The following is a 26,394-nucleotide window of genomic DNA, read 5'->3' on the forward strand; positions in this document are numbered from 1 at the left end:
TTGAGCATTTGAGTACAACCACGCTTGGATTACATGGTCCTTGGTGTACCGATTACTGGTGGAGCTGATTGACCCTATTTAAACCAACTAAAGCGAGCAGGCATATAGATTGGCAGCCATCAATGTTTGAGAGATGGGAGGAGGCAGGGAGAGGTGGAGTGAAGTTGGGGAGAATGGGCTCATGAATACAGCAGATTCACAACCATGAATCCACTGTATTTAATATCATAAACTGCCCTTAAAAAGGGCAGCATATTTTCATGACAGGTCCACTTCAAGCGAGAGTTTACCAAATCAACAGCATGGAATTGTCTATTATGAGTAATGCACACCCAAATTTAAAAGCAATAAAAGTTATTATACCAACATAACAAAATATTCCTATGATCTGAAACGTAGTTTCCTTTTTTCATTTTCATTATTCTCAACAAGAAATTAATGTAAAAAAATGTGAATGTTCATCCCAAATTCCCTACCTTCACTGGTCGCCCTGCCTTAGGACACTTTTGGTAGGCACTTTGGTAGTCATACATACCAAAAACACCCCCCAAAACCTGCCTCTTCGGAGATGCTCATTTCTCCCCTTGTCAAAGTTGCCCATATGTTTATTCTTGACCATTTTCCTGCTTGCAACACCTCAACTTCAAAAACTGACTGTTCACTTGCTGCTTAATGTGCAAGCGTCATTGTCACAGGGTAACCAATGTTGTTAACTTCACCTGTCAGTGGTTTTTATGTTACGCCTGATAGGTGTATAATGCATCAACATGTACCTCACATCCTTGAATACTCTATAATATTTTTAATTAGATTATACATTACAAAAACATAGAGCCACCCATTTATATGTGAGATTGCTCCTAAACATCAGGGTCATTTGGCTACACCTATGCCTTAGAACATGTTATACTTTGTTTCACATTGAAATTCAATTATTTTGAAGGTCAGAAATGTCTTCTATCCTAATATATAGTCAGAGTACGATTATCATTTACCTGTGAAGTATGCAATTACTTGCCATGTCAGCATCTGATGAAGCGGTCATAGAAGGTCACAAGCCACACTAGACGGGTCTGCACAGAGACTATGCAATAATCTGAATCTATCTAAGTCTGCATAAATTTCTATTAGGACATTCACTGTTGGCTGTCAAGGCAGTGAATGACTTTAGCTGTCGGTCTGAACATACATTTACAATACAGTAACTGGAATTGTGTGATGTTCAGTAAATGAGATCTGTAATTTACAATCTTTGTTGCCATTAAAAATGTTGTTACCAATTATAGGTAATTTAATTCCTTTATGCCGTCCATTTATGGGTCACATAAGTTACTGCTGCATTAAACAGGTTGTCCAGACAGTACATTTTTTTTCTAAATAAGGAAAAACAAAAGGAATACTCTTCTCGCTCATCCAGCATAGATCCCATTTTGATCCAATCATTCCAGGTCCCTCTTTGGCCTCTGTAACTATGTTACTGTAAGATCATTAGTAAAACACTTGATCACTTTATTTACTCTAGCTATTTTGCTATAATCTTTGGATTGAATTATTTGTATTAAATAGCTCCAGATCATGCCAATCAGTACTCATACTCCCTCCCCTCTTCAACGGATTGCAGTAAAATAAAAAGCTGTAAATCAGTAGCAGGAGGCTGGAAGAGCCGGGAGGACTAAATGGCATGGTCTGGAGCTGTTAGGACTGGTGACAGATTCCCTTTAAAACTTACTGTAAATTGTTTTATACGGAATCTATTTCTGTGGCCAGCCCCTCACTGCCTGGCCCTGTCAATCAAAGCAGCCAGGGAGGGGCTGACCACAGAAAGGAGAAGAGCTTGGATGCAACAAGAGCAATGGTGATGTCCTGTTTGCACCAAAGGCCAGGTTTGCATATTAGGAAAAAGTATAACTCGGGAAAAGCTCGGATCAACAAAAGAAAACGAAATGCTTTAATCTGGTAAACGGAATCGCAGCTATGTGTCCATTCAAACAGTTTGATAGGGAGGTAGCTGGTGACAGATTATTTTTTAAAAAAAATCCATATTCTGATTAAAACACTTCGCCTCTACTGTGTAATGTCTGGATAAATTAGCTGTACATTCAGGTCCATCTGCCCCTAAAATATTCTCCAAATACATTGGTGTGCTATTTGGAGCATATTTTTCATGTTTGTGCAGTCACAATAGATGTGCAAAATTGAAAAACACATAGCAAATACGCTAGTAGTCAGCCTCATAGATCATAGAACAACAAGGGCTACTACTGAAACCAATTGTTTCCAGTTGAGTAATCATTTCTTAAGTATTTATGGGTCTAATAAAGCTAAAACCAGTTCTAACTACTAATCAGTATGTTTTTTTCCAAGAGTCAATTGTGCAAGAGCAAATTGTTTGAGAATTTTGAACAGTGTTTAAACGGATAGACAAAAACCGGTTAAAACCACATAAATACAGCTTCCACTCCCATCCTCTTCAATATTCTGGTGCTTCTGGTTCTTTCTATAATGTGTTTAGGGCCTACAATTTTTTTCTGAAATATTTATATAATGAATAAGAAAAGATGGAATGAGTTCCCTGTTAAACCAGGCAGAATGCCTTGTAGAACTAGTTTAGCTAAATATAATGATATCTTTCACTTAGTGATCCATTGCTTCATTCTGGAGAAAAAAAATGTTTATGCAGATGAGCCATTAAGTGCCCCAAATTTGGGCCTAGGCTACTTTATGCACATTTGCCCCTCCTGCTTCCTCTTCCAACCCCTCTCTGGCCAGATTGAGCCTTGTATGGGCTCCCTTACAGTGAAGCATTCCTAATTCTTAACTTCAATCAATATGGTGGATCAGAGAGCAGTTTCAAAGTCTCTTTTTTTAAGGACTCTACACATCATTGCATAACACATACTGCCCGATGATTTAGGTAGGCAAAAATCTAATGGTTCATTTCCCCACTGTAGCACTGCTGGGATTTCCTGCTGATAACAGCGGACCATTTGGGATCACAAGAGTGGGCAAACTGACTTTCTGATAATCTTTGGTAGAACTAACAAAAAGAAGAGCAATAAGCAAATGACTCTTTAAGATACCTTCTTAAAAAATTTTGATAAAATGTAATTCAGTATCCATTAGTGATTTTATATTGATGTTGCAGTATTATTGTTGAACGTATTATTATACCTGTGGCCTCCTCGAAGACAAAAGCAGGATAAGCCTAATGGTGGGTTTACACTGGGCGAGGAGCAGCCAATTATCAGGAAGGAAGCGCTCCTTCCCAAAAACTGGCTGCTCGTTGAGTTGTGGTGAAGTGCTGTATTTACATGCAGTGAACACAGTGTGAGAATAAGTTATCTATATTGCGATCGCTTGTTCTCATACATCTGCATTTTTACTGGGCAGCAGATCGCTCTTTAGACACCATGATCTGCTGCCCAGAAATGCTAATTTACTTGCCTGCAGGAATCACTGTTTAACCCAAGGAACAAGTGTTTCCTCATTCATCGGGTGATCAGCTACACCTTTAGATAGGCAGATTGTCAACCGTGTAAATCCTGCTTAAGACATATCATCAATTTAGTTTCAATTCATTTATACTCTGAACCTACAATTTATTCTTACGATATTGCATATCTCATTGCATTGCATTTGCTAAATTTATAAGACACTTGTATGCAGATGAAAATCATTGTCCTCTTATCTATGAGTATTTTAATTACATAGCAGCTATGGATCTTACCTGAATAGCTCTGTAGATAACTTCATGGACCGGTGAGATATGCAGAGCAACTAAACAGGAAAGAATGAATTAAATTTGGCGCAATATATCACCTAAAGCCAATATTTGTTTCTCCAATTCCCCTTTACAAAAACCTATTAATTTAAGATTAAGGGCAATTAGTTGACTTTTATTAAATGTTAATAATTAGGAACATTTAGCATAAAAGGTCAACAAAGCCATTAAGCTCCAATTGATACTATTGTCCTGTAATGGAAAATAACAATTATTCCAAAATGCCTGAAGCCATGGCCTTGAACGGTTGAACAAATGAGGAGACTGTCTTTTTCATATTCCTTATCCACCTAGGCCCTGATACTAATATTACAAGAAGGAGAAATTACACACTTTACAGTAGGTTAACCTTTGCACAGCTTGAGATATTGGAAATGACATAGGAGCTCAATGAACTGCATCTGACGCCATACTGTTTGATGAATAGGTAAGACAGAAGCACAAGGCAAGCTTCTGTAGCTCTGTCAAAAATGTTACAGCATTGATTATTGTAGGTGCATTTCTGAACACTGCAATGTAGATCATCAGTATGGATGTAAATCTAAAGCAGAACCATTTAGAAGTGCTGACAATGTAAAATACTGAAGGATGAATCCAACCAAGTAGTCACTGACCCATTATGTGATTTGTAGAGTGTGTGAAAGTATAAGGAAATGCTATTAATAATATGACATGGACTGGAAATTCACTAGGTTCTCCAGAAATGAATTATGTATGTAAGTATGGATGTAGTTTATGATCGTTCCCATTTTATATCACAATTTTATTAATATGGTAGCATTTTTAGTTATTCCCTATAACTATCCCTATGCTTAATTTATATGCCTTTTAGGTCATTTTAAGTCATAATGTGAGGTTTTCATGTGGGGGCCAGAAGTCTGGCTAACCTGGCCGATCATTGGAATCCTGCGCTGTAATATTATTTTTCTGGATAGCCCCAGATACCATCAGGAATAACAGAGAATTAACTGATCAACCAAAATATCAAAACCATTGACCAGTAAAGTGAATAACGATGATGATTCCTTACAGTGGGACCTATCAATATACAGTAAGCAGCAAGTGAACAGTCCATTCTTGAAGTTATTGACAGCTTGATGACTGGGTCAGAGCATCTCCAAAATGGCAGGGTATTCCCTATATGCAGTGGATAGTACCTACCAAAAGTAGTCCAAGAAAGAACAACTAGGACACCATGCTCAAGAGCACCCAAGGAGCATTGATGTTCATGGAGAGAGCAAAGTCTAACCTTTCTAGTTTGATCCAAAAGAGCTGCTATAGCACATATTTCTGGAAAAAAAAATAATAATAATAATTGGGCTATCATAGAAAGGTAAGCTTACTGAAAAAAGATATACTTGTTGCCGTCTACTTCAATTAGAATCTCTCACTGTCTGTATAAGACGGTTAAAATAAAATAATATCTTTATAAATTAATACATTTAAGAAATAAACAATTCATCCTGTTATCAGCAAAAACAGACAGATAGGGGGACTGCTGTATTTATTTGTAGCACATTGGTGCAAAAAATATTGATGAGCACGGTTGTCTAATAACAGCTGGATATATCTCTATGACTACGAGAGGCTAACGTATAAACTCCAGATCCCACTCCAATTAGACCCAGAATATCAATGGGTATGGAAGTCAATAAATATATTCCCCCAAGAAAACACGGAATATCACCCTGCGTAAGTTAATTCAGTGTCAGCAAGCAGGGTTAACATAGCATACGCCGTTATTCTAGATGATGCAGAGATGGGAAGTTATGAATAATCCCGCTATTGGCACTGTCTATCTAACAAATCACAGGGACTGGTAGACAACTATCCATTGTATGCCCTGCTAGGTGATAAACCTTCTAGAATAAGAAAATATCACGTCTCTCTACCGTGCATTATTCCGTGCAAAATCATTCATTTTTCTCAATCTGATTTGCACGAATACAGCAGAGACACTGCGGAAGAAAGCGGATAAATCACCACTTTGCCATTAGATGCTCTCGCACCCCAGTTGCCTGTCTTGCTCTACGCATTTCTAGTAGGGATGAAAAAACCAGTGAAAGTTCGAGTTCACCAGGTTTGGCCGAACTTCAGGTCAAAGTTTGGGTTCGGGACCCAAACTTGACCCAAACTTGACCCGAACCCAGACCCCATTAAAGTCAATGGGGACCCGAACTTCACTTTATTATTTTCTGTTATAACATGGTTATAACAGAAAATAATAGCACTCTTAAGACAGAATGCTAAATTAAATGGCCATGGAGGGGTCAAAAATAATAAAAAAAACTCACCTCATCCACTTGATTGCGCAGCCTTGATCGCGCAGGTCATCTTTTTCAGGACCTGCGAAAGGACCTGCGATGATGTCACCGTGCTCACCACGTGGCGAGTGCAGTGACGTCACCACAGGTCCTGCTGAATGAAGACACGGCCTGGAGTTGGCCAATCAGGAAATGGGGCTGTTCCCAAATCCCGTTGGTCAGACTAGTGCCCTTCTCCAGCGTATGCTGTCCCAGGGAAATTACCCTTCATAATAAAGAAAAAGAGGAGATCATTAGGCGGCTTATAATCAATATAATGTTCTGGGTGATCTATAATAGAACAGGTAGATTACGGATCCGTGTTATAACAGATCGCTTCCCTGAGGTCATGTCTCCCTACATATTACCTGGAGGATGTGTATTGCATGTATCATAAGCGCGACAGTACCATGTACTCACCCCATCAGCACCCCTAATATTCGCGCTGCTCTGTCCTAGTCATACGGCATGTAGCAGCTTCACGAGTGCAGCAAAGCAGGAATACCCGCTAAACCTCAAGGACCGTGGGTGCTTGCAGTTACTATCCATCATCCAGTATGATTGTATGCATTATGACTATCATTGACAGTAAAAATGTTGTGCTGCATATTCCATCCAGGGCGCATAACGGCAATGACCATGGGCAAAGCCAGCACTGTCCGACATCTATTGAAAATATATGGCTGTTCTGCCAGTCTGCTCACATGGCATCATCAACCACAGGGTGCCCTGAATGAGGCGTTAGCTTAAATCAGCTAGCCTAAGATGTGTGTGGTATATCTGGTGGTTTTGTTATTTTTCATAGATCACAAATATGCGGTGTAGGCAGACCCCATATGCACAGTGCGCAGTGTGTATGATGATGTTCACACACAGTGTACAATATGTTGCATATATATCAATTACGTGGGCAGTACAGTACTACTAAGCCATCAGAGGGAGGGAGGGAGGAAAGATCATATCAGGGATATTCCCCTTGGCGGCCCCCTCTCTTTAATCTTATTAAAAGTACTGGCCGTACATAAATAGAACTGATTGTTAATCAATGAAGCAGACATAGCTGCTCTTTTCATTAAGTCCTCTAGGTGCCTCCGTGTTGAGGCGAAAGATCCATTCAAGCTCCTTTCTTAAGAGTCTCTTATCCAGCTCCCCTCCTCTTGGGGATTGTCTAACATTTTCAATCCCTTGGAATCTGATATTATATTAATCATTTGCATGGACTTCATTAATGTGCTTCGCAATTAGTGTCTCCTTATTGTGTGTGTCACTGAGATGTTCACCAACTCTTCGCCTCAATTCACGTACAGTCTTTCCCATGTACTGAACATCGTAAATGCAAGTGGGTAGATATACTACTCCTGTGGTATTCCCCATTATTAAATATGTTGTCAGGATACACTCTGTTCCTGAATCTGACTCTCAGATCATCCGCTGCTCTTTTAAAGTCCAATACCTCAGAGCAGTTCCGTCTCGCTTTAAGGTATTCGGTATCCCTTTCATTAAAGCCCGTGGATGCCAGCTTACCTATCACAAAATGATAGAAAGGTGCCACAACACACAGTCTATTGCAGATAGAAGATGGCATGGCCCATGAGTGCCTATGCTGACCCCTATTCACTGCTAAAAGTGCCCAAAATGGGCAGCTAAACATTGCAACTGGATCATAGTTTAAAGGAAGACATTTTAATTTCAAGGTGAATAAGCATGGTTTTGGTGTGTAAAACTGGTCTCAAGATGCACCTTGGAAAGATAGCAAACCAGTAGAGGCCATGTGATGCTAGGAAACCTGGCATTCATGTGGATCATGCTTTGACACATATTATTTGCCTAAAAAGTGTTCAAGATCTGGTATACACCTTCATGGCAATTGTATTCCTAATAGTTGTGGGATCTGTCAGTTGCATAATGCGTCCTACTAAATTGCAAAAGGTAGTTCAGTAATGATTTCAGGAACATGAAAAAGACATTGAGGTGTCGGATGATCCTTGAAACTCCCCAGATCTAAATCTGATCAACCATCTGTGAAATATGCTTGAAACACAAGATTGATCTCTGGAGGCCCCATCTCAAAACTCTCAGGATTTAAAAGGTCTGCTGCTAATGTCTTGGTGACAGATACCATAGGAAGCATTCAGGGGTTCTTCTGGTATCAATGTCTCCATCAGTCAGAGCTGTTGTGGTGGCATTTACGGAAGTAAATTATATGTTCACAATTCTAGGGAACCTAACAGTTGCAGAAATTGTCAAATTAGGTAATATATCATACCAGATGTTTTTCTTATTGAACTTCAGTATCCACCACTTATTGTATTAGGTTGTATGGGACTGATATCTACACTAGCTCTTACCCTAAGTTCACACCTGAGCGTTTTACAGCGCGTTCCTTCGTGCTGTAAAACCCTCAACAAGGAGAAACCAATGCTTCCCTATGGGAATGGTTCTCACCTGGGTGTTTTACAGCGCGTACGATCGCGCTGTAAAACACCCGACGCTCAAACAAGTTCTTGAGCTTTTTTGGGGGCGTTTGTCGCGCGTTCCCGCACATAGATATTCGGGAACGCGCGACAATGTGTGCACGCCTGTCTCTGTATGCGCGATTGTAAACGCCCATACAATCGCGCATACAGAGCGCTCGTTTCAGAACGCTCAGATCTGAACCCAGGGTTAAAGCTGTGTTTCAGATTAGTAATACACTCCAATTAGGTTTCCTAAAGCTAGTATATACATTAGATATCTCTCTATACATTCGATGTCTGGTCTCCTGGGATAAAGACAGAAAAAGTAGGATATTTTTGTGTATATGTCTTCAATGTCTGCCTTTCCATTAAAAACTGGTAGTTACGGTATGTGTAGACAAGCACTTTGAATACCATTTATGCAAGTGTATAAAACCTGTAATAAAGACACTGCTAGTAAAATTCATGTTCATCATTTACATGATGTTAACATAATGTCATAGATTTTATATATATATAAAACTGACTAAGTTACACATAGCAACCAATCAGTTTCCATATTTTATTTTTCAGAGATCCTTTAGAAAATGAAAGGTGGAATCTAATTGGTTGCTATGAGCAACTTAACCAGTTTTCCTTTACACCAGTTTAATAAATCTCTCCCAATGGACTTTAAGAAAATCTTAGACCATATCCTTTGCTTTCATAGGAAAATAACAAGTTGTTTTGGCTTTCTACAAATGACGCTTTGCTGTTGAGCTTCAGAAAATAGACGTACAAGACACACATTTGTGACTTATGTGTCAGGCTTTGTCTGGAATGAAAATAATGGCATTTTTACAGTGTCCAGGCGCCTTTGCTCGTAGGAAAGGTCCACTAGAGTAAACATGTGTTTAGCACTCTCCGGCAGGGCTACGTGAATCCCTAAGCTTTGTTGTTGGCAGAGCTACACAGCATTTTCTCCTCGTCTATCATCTTTGATTAATACGGCAAATGAAATGAAGCTGAATGGTCGACACATTCAGAGAGCAAAAAAGCTGAGGCTGGTACAGATTAATAAAATCCATACTCAAAGTCCCTCCTAGGAAAAAAAAAAAAACCTTTGCAAATGCAGCCCCAAGTACGTTTGTTGCAGCCTTGAAGGCCACCAGGCTCATCCAAGCAGAAAATAGTATTATTAATGTTATAATGATTTTGTATTCCTGTGTTTTTCTATCAATCATCTGTAACGGCTCAGGCAACTTCTCTGTGCTTGCGGTATATTAACATGCTATAAATCTAAAGTGCATTCCACTGTATTTCAAGCCAAATAACAATTGTGATGCATCTACTTTTCTTTGGTAATTACACATTTCCTTTATTTTATAGAAGCTCTGCTTATTCTTTTTATACTTGATGAACAATCAAATCAATGTAAAAAATGCAGACGTGTAATGAATATGAAGGAAAGTTCAGCATTCTGGATTTCTAATAATAAAGAAAATTCACTTTACCCATCCCTCGCAGCTACCGATCCCTCAATTCTTGGTTATCCTCTGGTCTCTCCTGCCTGGCCATCTTGACACACAGGAAATTATGTAAGATTGCCATTATCTATAATTCAATCCTCCAAAGCTTTGATTGAGCTGCACCAGTTTGCTAGGATGCACTGCCCCAGACAATCAGGTTATTTCCAAACATCCACAGCTTTGAATGAGCCATAAAAACACATTTTTAGGGTAGCCTATCTTCTAAATGTAATCTTTTTCAGTTATTAACCCCCCCCAACACACACACACATATTTTTCTAAACCTGATCTCTTCATTCATGCACTCAAATGCGCTTCAAATCTGCACATCTACAGATACTGGCGGGTGACCGCCTCGTGCAGTTTTATGTGTTCTATCCTGCTTTATAAAAGATGGATGGGCAATGTACAAAATCACTTTTAACTTTTGTATCAACCTTTTCTTTTTTTTTCTCTTTATTTGAAAGGTTAAGTCAGACTACCTTTATTTCTTCATAGATTGTAAGCTCTTGTGGACAGCTCCCTCACTGCTCTTGTTACAGTTGCCACTTTGTAATATTTGATGTTGTTTATACATGTACCCGCTGGTAGTCAATTGCTTATCAATATGTTGGTGCAATATACATAAATATTACTATCAATAAATAATTGCTCACCCAATCATTACGCGGTGTCCACCTCAGCCAATCATTACGCGGTCATTTCCTGTGTGTCAAAAGGGGACAGGAAGTAGAAGCTGTATAGCATCAGAACAGGAGCTTGATTTTTTTTATTCTGTTCATCCAGATAACTCCTTTCAGTAGCCATGTACACATATTACAGCTCTATTTTATACAAAGCCTCTATAGGGTTGGCAGACAGCTACATCATCCCTTCACTATACCTCTATGCGCCTCTAATTTCATATGGAAGCTTAATGATTTTTAATGATGAATTCCATTCATGAAAAGGTGCCTAAAATACTAGAGATTATGCCCCACAATGCCTCCTGACAACCTCCTCTCAATTCCATGCAAATTATGCTCTACTTCCTTTTCTCAAAAATCTTTATTTCAGTTATAATTCTGACACAGAGCCCCAAATCCCCAAGTCTTCCCTTGATAAAATTATGGTTGACAAAATCTTCACCTAATGAAAACCTTGGGGAGATTTATCTTCCCCATACTGCAGAAAGCGGTCATAAAAAAGTTGCAACTTGGAACTTGCACAAAAATTTTTTGCAAGCTGCCGTCATGACTTTCTGAAAAGGGGCAGTGATATAGTCGCCTGCAGATCTATCATCATTTCTGGTATAAGTGTTGGCAGACATCTATGCCAGCTATGAGCTGTCGTAAATTTCATTTTAGACGGACAGAATGGCAGAGGATATTCTTAATCTATGACTAGAAAGGCACCTCACCAATCTTGATTAATCTCCACTTGTTGTATGAATATGTATAGCGCTCATGAAACTCAGTGGGAGCTGTAGAGATCTGTATGCATGAATCTCCCCTAGTGGCAGTTGGAGGAAACCAGCATCACCATGGACCTATAGTGGTGAAATGGTCTGTCTTATAGCGGCTACGCCACTAGAGTGTTCTTTCTGAGGCTGAGGAAACTTGGAAACTATTAAGTATAGGTAGAAATACACTGAGCTATGCATTTCTGTATTAACTCATTTATATGCAGGAAAAGTGTCTAATAGTAATGACACTGCCAATAGTATTTACAGTCACTGGACAATCTATCACAGTGAAATTGTCCAAGCGCCAAGATAAATTGCACACCAGCTGCCACGGGTTCAGCTATTCTCCAGACTGTGTACCTAAAGCAGAAATTATAGCAAGCATCCACTTTCAGTCAAGCAGGTATTATATTACTTATAGATCTTGCTAAATGCTACAAATGCAGAGACAAAAATCCTCTTGGTGAGAAGCTGACTGTTTGATTTCATTGTGACTGGGCTCCAAATTTCTCTGGAAAGTCGTTTAAAGAACAATGTGGCTTCAGTTTCAATTAATTAAACTAGAATTAAACAGAATTTACACAATGTTAATATTAAGCATGTAAGGCAGAAATTGTAGATCTGTTATAGTGTGATCTAGTATATCAGCTGAGATAAGTCATGGACTGTGATCATTTCAGAAGTGCAAGTTCAAGGCAGAATCACTAACAGCACCCCTAACTATTATTCCGTGGGGAAAGGGCATGGTTCAACATGAAATATTTTGTATCGGAATTTGGGCTATATATATATATATATATATATATATATATATATACACAGTACAGACCAAAAGTTTAAGACCACTTAAAAAAATGGCAAAAAATCATATTTAGCATGGCTAGATCTTAACAAGGTTCCAAGTAGAGCTTCAACATGCAACAAAAAGAAATGGGAGTGAGACAAAACATTTTTTGAGCATTCAATTTAATGAAAACAACGAATAAACTGAAACAGGCTGTTTTTCAGCTGATCAAAAGTTTAGGACCACACCTCCAAAAAAAAACTAAACCCCCCCCCAAAACAGAAATCCAACTTCCAAACATGAACTCAGTAATGAGTAGCTCCGCCATTATTGTTTATCACTTCAAAAATTTGTTTCGGTATGCTTGATGCAAGCGTTTCCATGAGGTGAGTGGGAACATTTCTCCAAGTGGTGAAGACGGCCGTACGAAGGCCATCTACTGTCTGGAACTGTTTTCCATTTTTGTAAACTTCCCTTGCCATCCATTCCCAAAGGTTCTCAATTGGATTTAGATCAGGGGAACATGCAGGATGGGCCAAAAGAGTGATGTTATTCTCCTGGAAGAAGTCCCTTGTCCTGTGGGCATTGTGTACTGTAGCGTTGTCCTGTTGAAAAACCCAGTCGTTACCACACAGACGAGGGCCCTCAGTCATGAGGAATGTTCTCTGCAACATCTGAACATAGCCAGCGGCCGTTTGACGCCCCTGCACTTCCTGAAGCTCCATTGTTCCACTGAAGGAAAAAGCACCCCAGACCATTATGGCACCCCCTCCACTGTGTCGCGTAGAAAACATCTCAGGTGGGATCTGCTTGTCATGCCAGTAACGTTGGAAACCATCAGGACTATCAAGGTTACATTTTTTCTCATCGGAGAATAAAACTTTCTTCCACCTTTGAATGTCCCATGTTTGGTGCTCTCTTGCAAAGTCCAAACGATGGCGTTCTGTGGCGTTCAAGGAGACGAGGTCTTTGAAGACGTTTTGTGTTTTTGAAGCCCTTCAGTCTCAGATGCCGTCTGATGGTTATGGGGCTGCAGTCAGCACCAGTAAGGGCCTTAATTTGGGTCGAGGATCGTCCAGTGTCTTGACGGACAGCCAATTGGATCCTCCGGATTAGTGCTGATGACATTTTTTGGGGTCTTCCACTTGACTTTTTTTGTTCCATAACCCTTAGGATCATTTAAGAATTTAAGAAATTCCAAATGACTGTCTTACTGCGTCCCACCTCAGCAGCGATGGCGTGCTGTGAGAGACCACGTTCAAAAAGGGAGAGTTTTTTTGCCTTTGCCATCACAACGTGTGACTACCTGACAGAAAATGACAATTAATCCACATCTTTGCACAGATTTGGCCTTTTAAAGGCATGTGGTCCTAAACTTTTGATCATCTAAAAAAGCAGCCTGTTTCAGTTTATTCGTTGTTTTTTATTAAATTGAATGCTCAAAAAATGTTTTGTCTCACTCCTATTTCTTCTTGTTGCATGTTGAAGCTCTACTTGGAACCTTGTTAAGATCCAGCCATGCTAAATATGATTTTTTGCCATTTTTCAAGTAGTCTTAAACTTTTGATCAGAACTGTATATATTATAAAGGTGCGCCTGGAATTTAAGGCTGTCTAGTCTAAAGATCTTTTCACATAGGTAGATGATCGGGGCAATTATTGGGAACTAACTGTAATGGACCGTTTCAGCAGACAAGGGGTTAAAATCCGTTTAGGCGATATGCCCCTTTCTCAGAGACAGGCACAGCTACTGCAGAACACCAAACTCCCGAACTGGATACAAAATAGCACTCCAAACTGGAACCTCGAGAATAGCTGCTAGCAGACGAACAGGAAAAGCGTACAGTCAGCTTACACTCCTGGCAATCAGTCTCCAACAGCATACAGGGAATCCCCCCAATAACGAGACAAGGCTCCGTGTTGAGGGTCAGCAGTGATCTGACTGTACTTCAGATACAGCCTCTTTTATTCATAAAAAACAAACATAGCACTGCCCACAGGGTTTTGAAATCCAACCAATCAATATCTTACAACACACACAATGCAAGTACAGCAACCAATCGTTCCTGTCCCCTAGAGGACCAGAAGGGAGACTGCGACATAGAACAGATACAACACATCCCCACAATGCATCATGGTTTCCTCCTTTCTGTCCCAGAGACAACCGAGAGCAATCCAATTATCTCTCAGGACAAAGGGGAGATCGCCAATACACATGTGGAGACAACAAGACAGACATCACCATTTAAACACACAATGGGACAATGGGACAATAGAACCACACCCAGCATATTCCTCCCAAGCTGACAAGTTACACTTATTATAAATTGCTACAACTTTGTGAGGTTACATTGTCAATACATATAACTTACATCAATTTAAACAGTATAACTTGGGGACAAACCTATCCAAAATTCACTTGAATAGGTTCAGGGGTTTAAAAGTTTGCAAAAGTATCTCAAAGGTCTGTAATCCTGGGGCAGGAGGCTGGCAAACAGCCCCCTCAAAAACACCGTGGCGAGGTTGGTTTCGCCACACTAACATTCCTAGGAATACTCGCTGTGTAAATGTACCATCAGTCACTTGATGAGTGAGCAAATGCTTGTTCATTGGCTGATTGCATCTTTGCTGATTGTTGGCTGGCAGCAGATAGAGCTTTTTCACTCCATGTTTTCTGCTTTCTGTTTCGGATTTGTGTCAGGGGCTCTGTTCAGGACCTCCATGGCACATTCTTTTAAAACAGTGGGGAGAAAAGCTCTACATCCAGGATTTTTTTCTCCCATAAAAAAGTGGACTCCTGAGTGGAAACATTATAGTCAGTGGGATCTGATTGGCTACGTTTGGGTTAGTCATGTGCCAAATCCAGCCATTCGGTTATTTGAAAGAGGTCTTAGGGCTCATGTACATGAACGTGTGCCGACCGTGCACTGGGGACCACAAATTACGGGTACAGCCGGCACACGTTTGAGAACCTGTCACTGGGATTTTGTGTGTAGAGCTGAGGACATGGGTTGCTAGATGGCTGCTAGCACATCCGCAATACCCAGTCCCAATAGCTCTGTGTGCTTTTATTATGTAAAAAAACCTGATTTGATACATATGCAAATTAACCTGAGATGAGTCCTGTACGTGAGATGAGTCAGGGACAGGACTCAGCTCAGGTTAATTTGCATATGTATCAAATCAGTTTTTTTGCACAATAAAAGCACACAGAGCTATGGGGACTGGGTATTGCGGATGTGCTAGCGGCCATCTAGCAACCGATGTCCTCAGCTCTATACCCAAAATCCAGGTGACAGGTTCACTTTAAACTAATCAGTTTTCCCCTCAAATAATTGATTGGTTTATCTGATACATATTCATCTTTAAAATAAATGAATAAAAAAAAATTGATCAATTTGTCTATTTTGCAATTCTGTATATTTTCTTTTTTACAGTAATTTAATGGGAAAACATAGAGGCACTTTTTGTTGCAATCCAGCAAAAAATCTATTGAAAGTAGTAGAAGGATCAGTTTATTGATCTGTTAAAGCAACAAACAAAAAAATGTAAGAAACATGACTGGCCTTCCACTGATACACCGCTCGTACAAAAATTCAACCATTCAGAGATCACCTGTCTTGCTTCCAGGAAAACAATTGTAAATATGGATTTAAATTTTTGCATCAGATCCAATTTCTGAAACAAAATATGTGATGTGAAAAAAGAGATTTGCATAGCATAGATACTCAAGTAATGAATGATTCCCCAAAGCCAGATTTCTGAAAGACTTGGATAAGATGGGGCCATTCAACTGTTGAATGCTTTTGTCCCATCAATGGATGCCAATGTCCAAATCCTTTTACCCAATGCCCTCACATGAGCCCATCTCAGGTCTCCAAAGTGGATTTGCTGGGCATAAATTCAGGTGTATTAAATCCAGTATTACGCAACTATTTATTTTTATTTTTTTAATTGAAGGTAAAGAATAATATATGTAAAAATTATGTTTTCCATTGAAAGGGTGTTAACATCACCGCCTCTTAAAGACATGAAGAAACAAATGGGAATTGTAGCTTATGCCAAGAGCCGTGCTGATTCTAGCTCTGCTCTAAAGGAGCGGAGCTAAAACGCAGCCAATGAGGAAGATCTGAAAAAAATAACTAGCAGACAATCATCCCTTGTGGGCACTGACTTACACATCCTTGAGCTCATGACTGGAGGATCACTTTAATGATTAATTTAATATTGATTTCTAGAAACTCTCTAAAATACATCCTTTACATTAATACGTATAATATATTATCCAATAAATTAGAACTTGCACATTTTCTCAACATATCCGACATACTAAATGCAACAACATCTTAATAATTTGACTGTGAACAGTGGATTAATGTAACATTTTTTTTTTTTATGCTCTAAGTTTTCCTTTTCAATTGAAATAAATTAAATGCTTTTCAATTAGTAGGTCCCGGGGGACAGAATGTATTTGCTATTGTGCTGTCAGAGCCAGGTAATTATGAGTTATGTGGATTAACAGTATAAACAAGTACATTATTATAAGAGCATGCCTCGTAGTCATCACATTGCAGGGTGACAGTTAAAGCGTGCCACGAGCCTGGAAAATAAATATGAGCAGTGGCCAAATGGTCAAACACATATGTGTTTGCTACATAAAAGCCTCTCTCCTCCCACCGATCTTACCCTGACAGGGCACATGAGGAAGGATGGGATTTTTTAACACCACAGACCCTAATAAACTTTGTTGTTGCAACAATTTTTCCTGTGAGAGGCAAGATCAGTTGTCATAGTGGTCACAAGAGTTGGACCAAGCTGAACCAATCTGGTCCTGATGATGTCATGAGGGCCAGAGGTTGTTAGTAAGATAAGGATCTTGGCGTGAGGGACACAATTACTACAAAAAGAAGGGATATAAATATTCATCAGTTTTTCTAAATGGCAAGCAATATATGGAAAACGAATATATATTTCCGGGAGGTCCTAGAACTTCATGACTGCCTCACAAATTAAAGGTGTCGTTTACAAAAGAAGGACCTAACCTGGGTAAAGGTGTTTGTATACAAATATATCAATGCCAAAAATGGCCTAAACCTATCTTGACCCAGGTATAAAGTGTATATTAAAATATCACTTTTAATTCAATATAATGATAAAACGGCTGTGAGCCATAACAAACAGTTAAAACACTTTGTTGCCACCCCAAAGAGTTCACAACTTAGTTGCTGACGGGGTGAGGGAGATGTGCACTATCTCCTATCTCCTATTTACCACAACTATGTCTACAGTGCTTGAACATAGGGGGGCAATGTGTGAATAGCCTGATGTAAGCAAACTACCTGTAATTGACTGCAAAAGCTGATTAAATGGAATAGGTAACTGTGCTACTACACACAAAGATTCATAGCTCAGCCCACTTGTCTGACACTACGCCAGTAGCTGTCAAGACGCATTCACACACTGCACACACGTTACTAAACGCTCCACCTAGCTCAAAGACCCTGCTGTATTAAATGAAATGTCTATGAAGGGTCAGTTGTTGGTCCAGTTGTCCATTTTGAGCTCCATGTGCCATCCGTATTCCATATGTTAAGCTGAAATATTTTTCCTTGAAGTGTCAAACCTCTCCATGGGTTGTATCCAGAATGGCAGCTCAGTCATTTTAAAGGGGTTGTCCCAGTTTCAACTGTTTCCTGAGCTGTGATAGGGAGAGCTGAGACAAGCCTACTGAGCTGCAGCAGAAAAGACACTCCCCTTGAGCTGTCAGCTTGATATAAATCTAGCAGAGCAATGAATGGGAAGATATCAGGATCCATGTGAGGTACAGGGATGGTTCTAGATTTGTTAGAAAGATATTGTCATGTACTATATGATCTCTGACTTTCATTTTTTACATTATTATTCGTGGGATAACCCCTTTAACCTGTTACGGACACAGGGTGTACCTGTACGCCCTGATGTCCTGGTACTCAAGTACATAGGGTGTACAGGTAAGTCCTGTGTAGTTCCAATCACCACCATGCAGCAGGCACCCTGGGTCAATGCTGAGGGGGGTCCTGTGACCCCCCCCGTATCGGCGATCGCTGCAATCCGCAAGACCTGCGGTTTGCAGCGCCTTTGGAGGGTTTCTGATCCCCCCGTGAAAAAAAATTAAAAAAATACATTTATTACTGATAAAAAATTAAAAAATAAAAAATTCCCTAAAAATGTGTGATATCACCGCGTCCGTAAAGACCTGATCAATAAAACGGTCATGTTACTTTCCTTGCACGGTGAACGCCATCATTTTTTTTTATTAAAAACTATGATGAATATGATTGCATTTTTTCCACCTTACTTCCCAAAAAAGGTAATAAAAGTGATCAAAAAAGTCATATGTACGCCAAAATAGTACCAATCAAACCATCACCTTATCCCGCAAAAATTAGCTCCTACTTGAGACAATGGCCCCAAAAATAAAAAACTATGGCTCTCAGACTAAAACATGATTTTTTTGTTTCCAAAATGCTTCTTTATGTTAAACGTAAAAAATAAATAAAAAAAGTAGACATATTAGGTATTGCTGTGTCCGTAAGAACCTGCTCTATAAAAATACCACATGACCTAAACCCTGAGGTGAACACCGTAAAAAAACAAAAACTTGTAAAAAAACTTTTTTGTCACCTTACATCACAAGAAGTGTAATAGCAAGCGATCAAAATGTCGTATCCCCCCCAAAATAGTGCCAATCTAGCCGTCATCTCATCCCATAAAAATTATACCCTATCTAAGACAATCGCTTAACGACTGAAAAAACTATGACTCTCAGACTATGGAGACATTAAAACATGATTTTTGTTTTCAGAAATGATATTATTGTGTAAAACTTAAAAAAATCAAAGAAAGTATACATACTAGGTATTGCGACGTCCGTAACGACAGGCTCTATAAAAATATCATATGACATAACCCCTCAGGTGAACACTGTCAAAATAATAAAATAAAAACTGTGCTAAAAACATTTGTTTTGTCACCTTACGTCACTAAAAGTGCAACACCAAGCGATAAAAATAGGCGTATGCCCCCCAAAATGGTACCAATGTAACTGTCTTCCTCGTCCCGCAAAAAATGATACCCTACATAAGACAATCGCCAAAAAAAAACAAAAACTATGGAGACGCTAAAACATGTTTTTTATTTTGTTTCAAAAATGATATTATTGTGTAAAACCTAAATAAATAAAAAAAGGCAAACATATTAGGTATTGCCACGTCCGTAAGAACCTTCTCTATAAAAAATACCATATGACGTAACTAGAGTTGAGCGAACACCTGGATGTTCGGGTTCGAGAAGTTCGGCCGAACATCCCGGAAATGTTCGGGTTCGGGATCCGAACCCGATCCGAACTTCGTCCCGAACCCGAACCCCATTGAAGTCAATGGGGACCCGAACTTTTCGGCACTAAAAAGGCTGTAAAACAGCCAAGGAAAGAGCTAGAGGGCTGCAAAAGGCAGCAACATGTAGGTAAATCCCCTGCAAACAAATGTGGATAGGGAAATGAATTAAAATAAAAATTAAATAAATAAAAATTAACCAAAATCAATTGGAGAGAGGTCCCATAGCAGAGAATCTGGCTTCACGTCACCCACCACTGTAAGAGTCCATTTTCATAAATTTAGGCCCAGCACCCAGGCAGAGGAGAGAGGTCCCGTAACAGAGAATCTGGCTTCATGTCAGCAGAGAATTAGTCTGCATGTCATAGCAGAGAATGAGGCTTCACGTCAGCCACCACTGCAACAGTCCATTGGCATATATTTAGGCCCAGCACCCAGGCAGAGGAGGGAGGTCCCGTAACAGAGAATCTGTCTTCATGTCAGCAGAGAATCAGTCTGCATGTCATAGCAGAGAATGAGGCTTCACGTCAGCCACCACTGCAACAGTCCATTGGCATATATTTAGGCCCAGCACCCAGGCAGAGGAGGGAGGTCCCGTAACAGAGAATCTGGCTTCATGTCAGCAGAGAATCAGTCTGCATGTCATAGCAGAGAATGAGGCTTCACGTCAGCCACCACTGCAACAGTCCATTGGCATATATTTAGGCCCAGAACACACACAGGCAGAGGAGAGAGGTCCCGTAACAGAGAATCTGTCTTCATGTCAGCAGAGAATTAGTCTGCATGTCATAGCAGAGAATGAGGCTTCACGTCAGCCACCACTGCAACAGTCCATTGGCATATATTTAGGCCCAGCACACACACAGGCAGAGGAGAGAGGTCCCGTAACAGAGAATCTGTCTTCATGTCAGCAGAGAATTAGTCTGCATGTCATAGCAGAGAATGAGGCTTCACGTCAGCCACCACTGCAACAGTCCATTGGCATATATTTAGGCCCAGCACCCAGGCAGAGGAGGGAGGTCCCGTAACAGAGAATCTGGCTTCATGTCAGCAGAGAATCAGTCTGCATGTCATAGCAGAGAATGAGGCTTCACGTCAGCCACCACTGCAACAGTCCATTGGCATATATTTAGGCCCAGCACACACACAGGCAGAGGAGAGAGGTCCCGTAACAGAGAATCTGGCTTCATGTCAGCAGAGAATCAGTCTGCATGTCATAGCAGAGAATGAGGCTTCACGTCAGCCACCACTGCAACAGTCCATTGGCATATATTTAGGCCCAGCACCCAGGCAGAGGAGGGAGGTCCCGTAACAGAGAATCTGTCTTCATGTCAGCAGAGAATCAGTCTGCATGTCATAGCAGAGAATGAGGCTTCACGTCAGCCACCACTGCAACAGTCCATTGGCATATATTTAGGCCCAGCACCCAGGCAGAGGAGGGAGGTCCCGTAACAGAGAATCTGTCTTCATGTCAGCAGAGAATCAGTCTGCATGTCATAGCAGAGAATGAGGCTTCACGTCAGCCACCACTGCAACAGTCCATTGGCATATATTTAGGCCCAGAACACACACAGGCAGAGGAGGGAGGTCCCGTAACAGAGAATCTGGCTTCATGTCAGCAGAGAATCAGTCTGCATGTCATAGCAGAGAATGAGGCTTCACGTCAGCCACCACTGCAACAGTCCATTGGCATATATTTAGGCCCAGCACACACACAGGCAGAGGAGAGAGGTCCCGTAACAGAGAATCTGGCTTCATGTCAGCAGAGAATCAGTCTGCATGTCATAGCAGAGAATGAGGCTTCACGTCAGCCACCACTGCAACAGTCCATTGGCATATATTTAGGCCCAGCACCCAGGCAGAGGAGGGAGGTCCCGTAACAGAGAATCTGTCTTCATGTCAGCAGAGAATCAGTCTGCATGTCATAGCAGAGAATGAGGCTTCACGTCAGCCACCACTGCAACAGTCCATTGGCATATATTTAGGCCCAGCACCCAGGCAGAGGAGGGAGGTCCCGTAACAGAGAATCTGTCTTCATGTCAGCAGAGAATCAGTCTGCATGTCATAGCAGAGAATGAGGCTTCACGTCAGCCACCACTGCAACAGTCCATTGGCATATATTTAGGCCCAGAACACACACAGGCAGAGGAGAGAGGTCCCGTAACAGAGAATCTGTCTTCATGTCAGCAGAGAATTAGTCTGCATGTCATAGCAGAGAATGAGGCTTCACGTCAGCCACCACTGCAACAGTCCATTGGCATATATTTAGGCCCAGCACACACACAGGCAGAGGAGAGAGGTCCCGTAACAGAGAATCTGTCTTCATGTCAGCAGAGAATTAGTCTGCATGTCATAGCAGAGAATGAGGCTTCACGTCAGCCACCACTGCAACAGTCCATTGGCATATATTTAGGCCCAGCACCCAGGCAGAGGAGGGAGGTCCCGTAACAGAGAATCTGGCTTCATGTCAGCAGAGAATCAGTCTGCATGTCATAGCAGAGAATGAGGCTTCACGTCAGCCACCACTGCAACAGTCCATTGGCATATATTTAGGCCCAGCACACACACAGGCAGAGGAGAGAGGTCCCGTAACAGAGAATCTGGCTTCATGTCAGCAGAGAATCAGTCTGCATGTCATAGCAGAGAATGAGGCTTCACGTCAGCCACCACTGCAACAGTCCATTTGCATATATTTAGGCCCAGCACACACACAGGCAGAGGAGAGAGGTTCCGTAACAGACAATCTGGCTTCATGTCAGCAGAGAATCATTCTGCATGTCATAGCAGAGAATCAGGCTTCACGTCACCCAACATTGGAACAGTCCATTGGCATATATTTAGGCCCCGGCACCCAGACACAGGAGAGGTTCATTCAACTTTGGGTAGCCTCGCAATATAATGGTAAAATGAAAATAAAAATAGGATTGAATGAGGAAGTGCCCTGGAGTCCAATAATATATGGTTAAGGGGAGGTAGTTAATGTCTAATCTGGACAAGGGACGGACAGATCCTGTGGGATCCATGCCTGGTTCATTTTTATGAACGTCAGCTTGTCCACATTGGCTGTAGACAGGCGGCTGCGTTTGTCTGTAATGACGCCCCCTGCCGTGCTGAATACACGTTCAGACAAAACGCTGGCCGCCGGGCAGGCCAGCACCTCCAAGGCATAAAAGGCTAGCTCTGGCCACGTGGACAATTTAGAGACCCAGAAGTTGAATGGGGCCGAACCATCAGTCAGTACGTGGAGGGGTGTGCACACGTACTGTTCCACCATGTTAGTGAAATGTTGCCTCCTGCTAACACGTTGCGTATCAGGTGGTGGTGCAGTTAGCTGTGGCGTGTTGACAAAAGTTTTCCACATCTCTGCCATGCTAACCCTGCCCTCAAAGGAGCTGGCATTGACACAGCTGCCTTGGCGACCTCTTGCTCCTCCTCTGCCTTGGCCTTGGGCTTCCACTTGTTCCCCTGTGACATTTGGGAATGCTCTCAGTAGCGCGTCTACCAACGTGCGCTTGTACTCGCGCATCTTCCTATCACGCTCCAGTGCAGGAAGTAAGGTGGGCACATTGTCTTTGTAGCGTGGATCCAGCAGGGTGGCAACCCAGTAGTCCGCACAGGTTAAAATGTGGGCAACTCTGCTGTCATTGCGCAGGCACTGCAGCATGTAGTCGCTCATGTGTGCCAGGCTGCCCAAAAGGTAAGGACAAGCTGTCCTCTGTGGGAGGCGTATCGTCATCGTCCTGCCTTTCCCCCCAGCCACGCACCAGTGATGGACCCGAGCTGCGTTGGGTGCCACCCCGCTGTGACCATGCTTCATCCTCATCCTCCTCCACCTCCTCCTCATCCTCGTCCTCCTCGTCCTCCAGTAGTGGGCCCTGTCTGGCCACATTTGTACCTGGCCTCTGCTGTTGCCAAAAACCTCCCTCTGAGTCACTTCGAAGAGACTGGCCTGAAAGTGCTAAAAATGACCCCTCTTCCTCCTCCTCCTCCTCCTCCTCCTCCTGGGCCACCTCCTCTTGCATCATCGCCCTAAGTGTTTTCTCAAGGAGACATAGAAGTGGTATTGTAACGCTGATAACGGCGTCATCGCCAGTGGCCATGTTGGTGGAGTACTCGAAACAGCGCAACAGGGCACACAGGTCTCGCATGGAGGCCCAGTCATTGGTGGTGAAGTGGTGCTGTTCTGTAGTGCGACTGACCCGTGCGTGCTGCAGCTGAAACTCCACTATGGCCTGCTGCTGCTCGCACAGTCTGTCCAGCATGTGCAAGGTGGAGTTCCACCTGGTGGGCACGTCGCATATGAGGCGGTGAGCGGGAAGGCCGAAGTTACGCTGTAGCGCAGACAGGCGAGCAGCAGCAGGATGTGAACGCCGGAAGCGCGAACAGACGGCCCGCACTTTATGCAGCAGCTCTGACATGTCGGGGTAGTTGTGAATGAACTTCTGCACCACCAAATTCAGCACATGCGCCAAGCAAGGGATGTGCGTCAAATTGGCTAGTCCCAGAGCTGCAACGAGATTTCGCCCATTATCGCACACCACCAGGCCGGGCTTGAGGCTCACCGGCAGCAACCACTCGTCGGTCTGTTGTTCTATACCCCGCCACAACTCCTGTGCGGTGTGGGGCCTGTCCCCCAAACATATGAGTTTCAGAATGGCCTGCTGACGTTTACCCCGGGCTGTGCTGAAGTTGGTGGTGAAGGTGTGTGGCTGACTGGATGAGCAGGTGGAAGAAGAGGAGGAGGAAGCCGAGAAGGAGGAGGTGGCAACAGGAGGCAAAGAATGTTGCCCTGCGATCCTTGGCGGCGGAAGGACGTGTGCCAAACAGCTCTCCGCCTGGGGCCCAGCTGCCACTACATTTACCCAGTGTGCAGTTAGGGAGATATAGCGTCCCTGGCCGTGCTTACTGGTCCACGTATCTGTGGTTAGGTGGACCTTGCCACAGATGGCGTTGCGCAGTGCACACTTGATTTTATCGGATACTTGGTTGTGCAGGGAAGGCACGGCTCTCTTGGAGAAGTAGTGGCGGCTGGGAACAACATACTGTGGGACAGCAAGCGACATGAGCTGTTTGAAGCTGTCTGTGTCCACCAGCCTAAATGACAGCATTTCATAGGCCAGTAGTTTAGAAATGCTGGCATTCAGGGCCAGGGATCGAGGGTGGCTAGGTGGGAATTTACGCTTTCTCTCAAATGTTTGTGAGATGGAGAGCTGAACGCTGCCGTGTGACATGGTTGAGACGCTTGGTGACGGAGGTGGTGGTGGTGGTGTTGGTGGTACATCCCCTGTTTGCTGGGCGGCAGGTGCCAACGTTCCTCCAGAGGCGGAGGAAGAGGCCGAGGCGGCAGCAGCAGAAGAGGCCGAGGCGGCAGCAGCAGAAGAGGTAGCAGGGGGAGCCTGAGTGACTTCCTTGGTTTTAAGGTGTTTACTCCACTGCAGTTCATGCTTTGCATGCACGTGCCTGGTCATGCAGGTTGTGCTCAGGTTCAGAACGTTAATGCCTCGCTTAAGGCTCTGATGGCACAGCCTGCAAACCACTCGGGTCTTGTCGTCAGCACATTGTTTGAAGAAGTGCCATGCCAGGGAACTCCTTGAAGCTGCCTTTGGGGTGCTCGGTCCCAGATGGCGGCGGGCAGTAGCAGGCGGAGTCTCTTGGCGGCGGGTGTTCTGCTTTTGCCCACTGCTCCCTCTTTTGCTACGCTGTTGGCTCGGTCTCACCACTGCCTCTTCCTCCGAACTGTGAAAGTCAGTGGCACGACCTTCATTCCATGTGGGGTCTAGGACCTCATCATCTCCTGCATCGTCTTCCACCCAGTCTTGATCCCTGACCTCCTGTTCAGTCTGCACACTGCAGAAAGACGCAGCAGTTGGCACCTGTGTTTCGTCATCATCAGAGACATGCTGAGGTGGTATTCCCATGTCCTCATCATCAGGAAACATAAGTGGTTGTGCGTCAGTGCATTCTATATCTTTCACCGCTGGGGAAGGGCTAGGTGGATGCCCTTGGGAAACCCTGCCAGCGGAGTCTTCAAACAGCATAAGAGACTGCTGCATAACTTGAGGCTGAGACAGTTTCCCTGGTATGCATGGGGGTGATGTGACAGACTGATGGGGTTGGTTTTCAGGCGCCATCTGTGCGCTTTCTGCAGAAGACTGGGTGGGAGATAATGTGAACGTGCTGGATCCACTGTCGGCCACCCAATTGACTAATGCCTGTACCTGCTCAGGCCTTACCATCCTTAGAACGGCATTGGGCCCCACCATATATCGCTGTAAATTCTGGCGGCTACTGGGACCTGAGGTAGTTGGTACACTAGGACGTGTGGATGTGGCAGAACGGCCACGTCCTCTCCCAGCACCAGAGGGTCCACTAACACCACCACGACCATGTCCACGTCCGCGTCCCTTACTAGATGTTTTTCTCATTGTTATGGTTCACCACAACAACAAAAATATTATTTGGCCCAATGTATTGTATTCAAATTCAGCGGGATATAAATTTGAGGCCTAGTATTTAGGCGCTGGGTGACCGGTATGGATTTAGCGACAGAATTAGACTTGGAAATGCACAGTAGCGTGTGTGTGAAGTTATTCTGAATGACCCTATGTGCACCTTGAATATTATATACCCTTTTAGGGATAGATTTCAAATAGCTCTGATATAGCAGAAACCACTAAATTATGAAATTGCTAAATTGGGAATTGTATTTCAACCCAGAACAAAAAATGTGCTTTGACGGACACTAA

General features: G+C 42.6%; 1 protein-coding gene across 1 annotated transcript in view; it reads left to right on the forward strand.

Annotated features, from left to right (window-relative positions):
- The window catches only part of GRIN2A (glutamate ionotropic receptor NMDA type subunit 2A), an 810,811-nt gene that overhangs the window by 111,781 nt on the left and 672,636 nt on the right, over nt 1-26,394 (forward strand). The window lies entirely within an intron of this gene.

The sequence above is a fragment of the Bufo gargarizans genome, chromosome 8 (assembly GCF_014858855.1).
Source record: "Bufo gargarizans isolate SCDJY-AF-19 chromosome 8, ASM1485885v1, whole genome shotgun sequence".
NCBI classification, from domain to species: domain Eukaryota; kingdom Metazoa; phylum Chordata; class Amphibia; order Anura; family Bufonidae; genus Bufo; species Bufo gargarizans.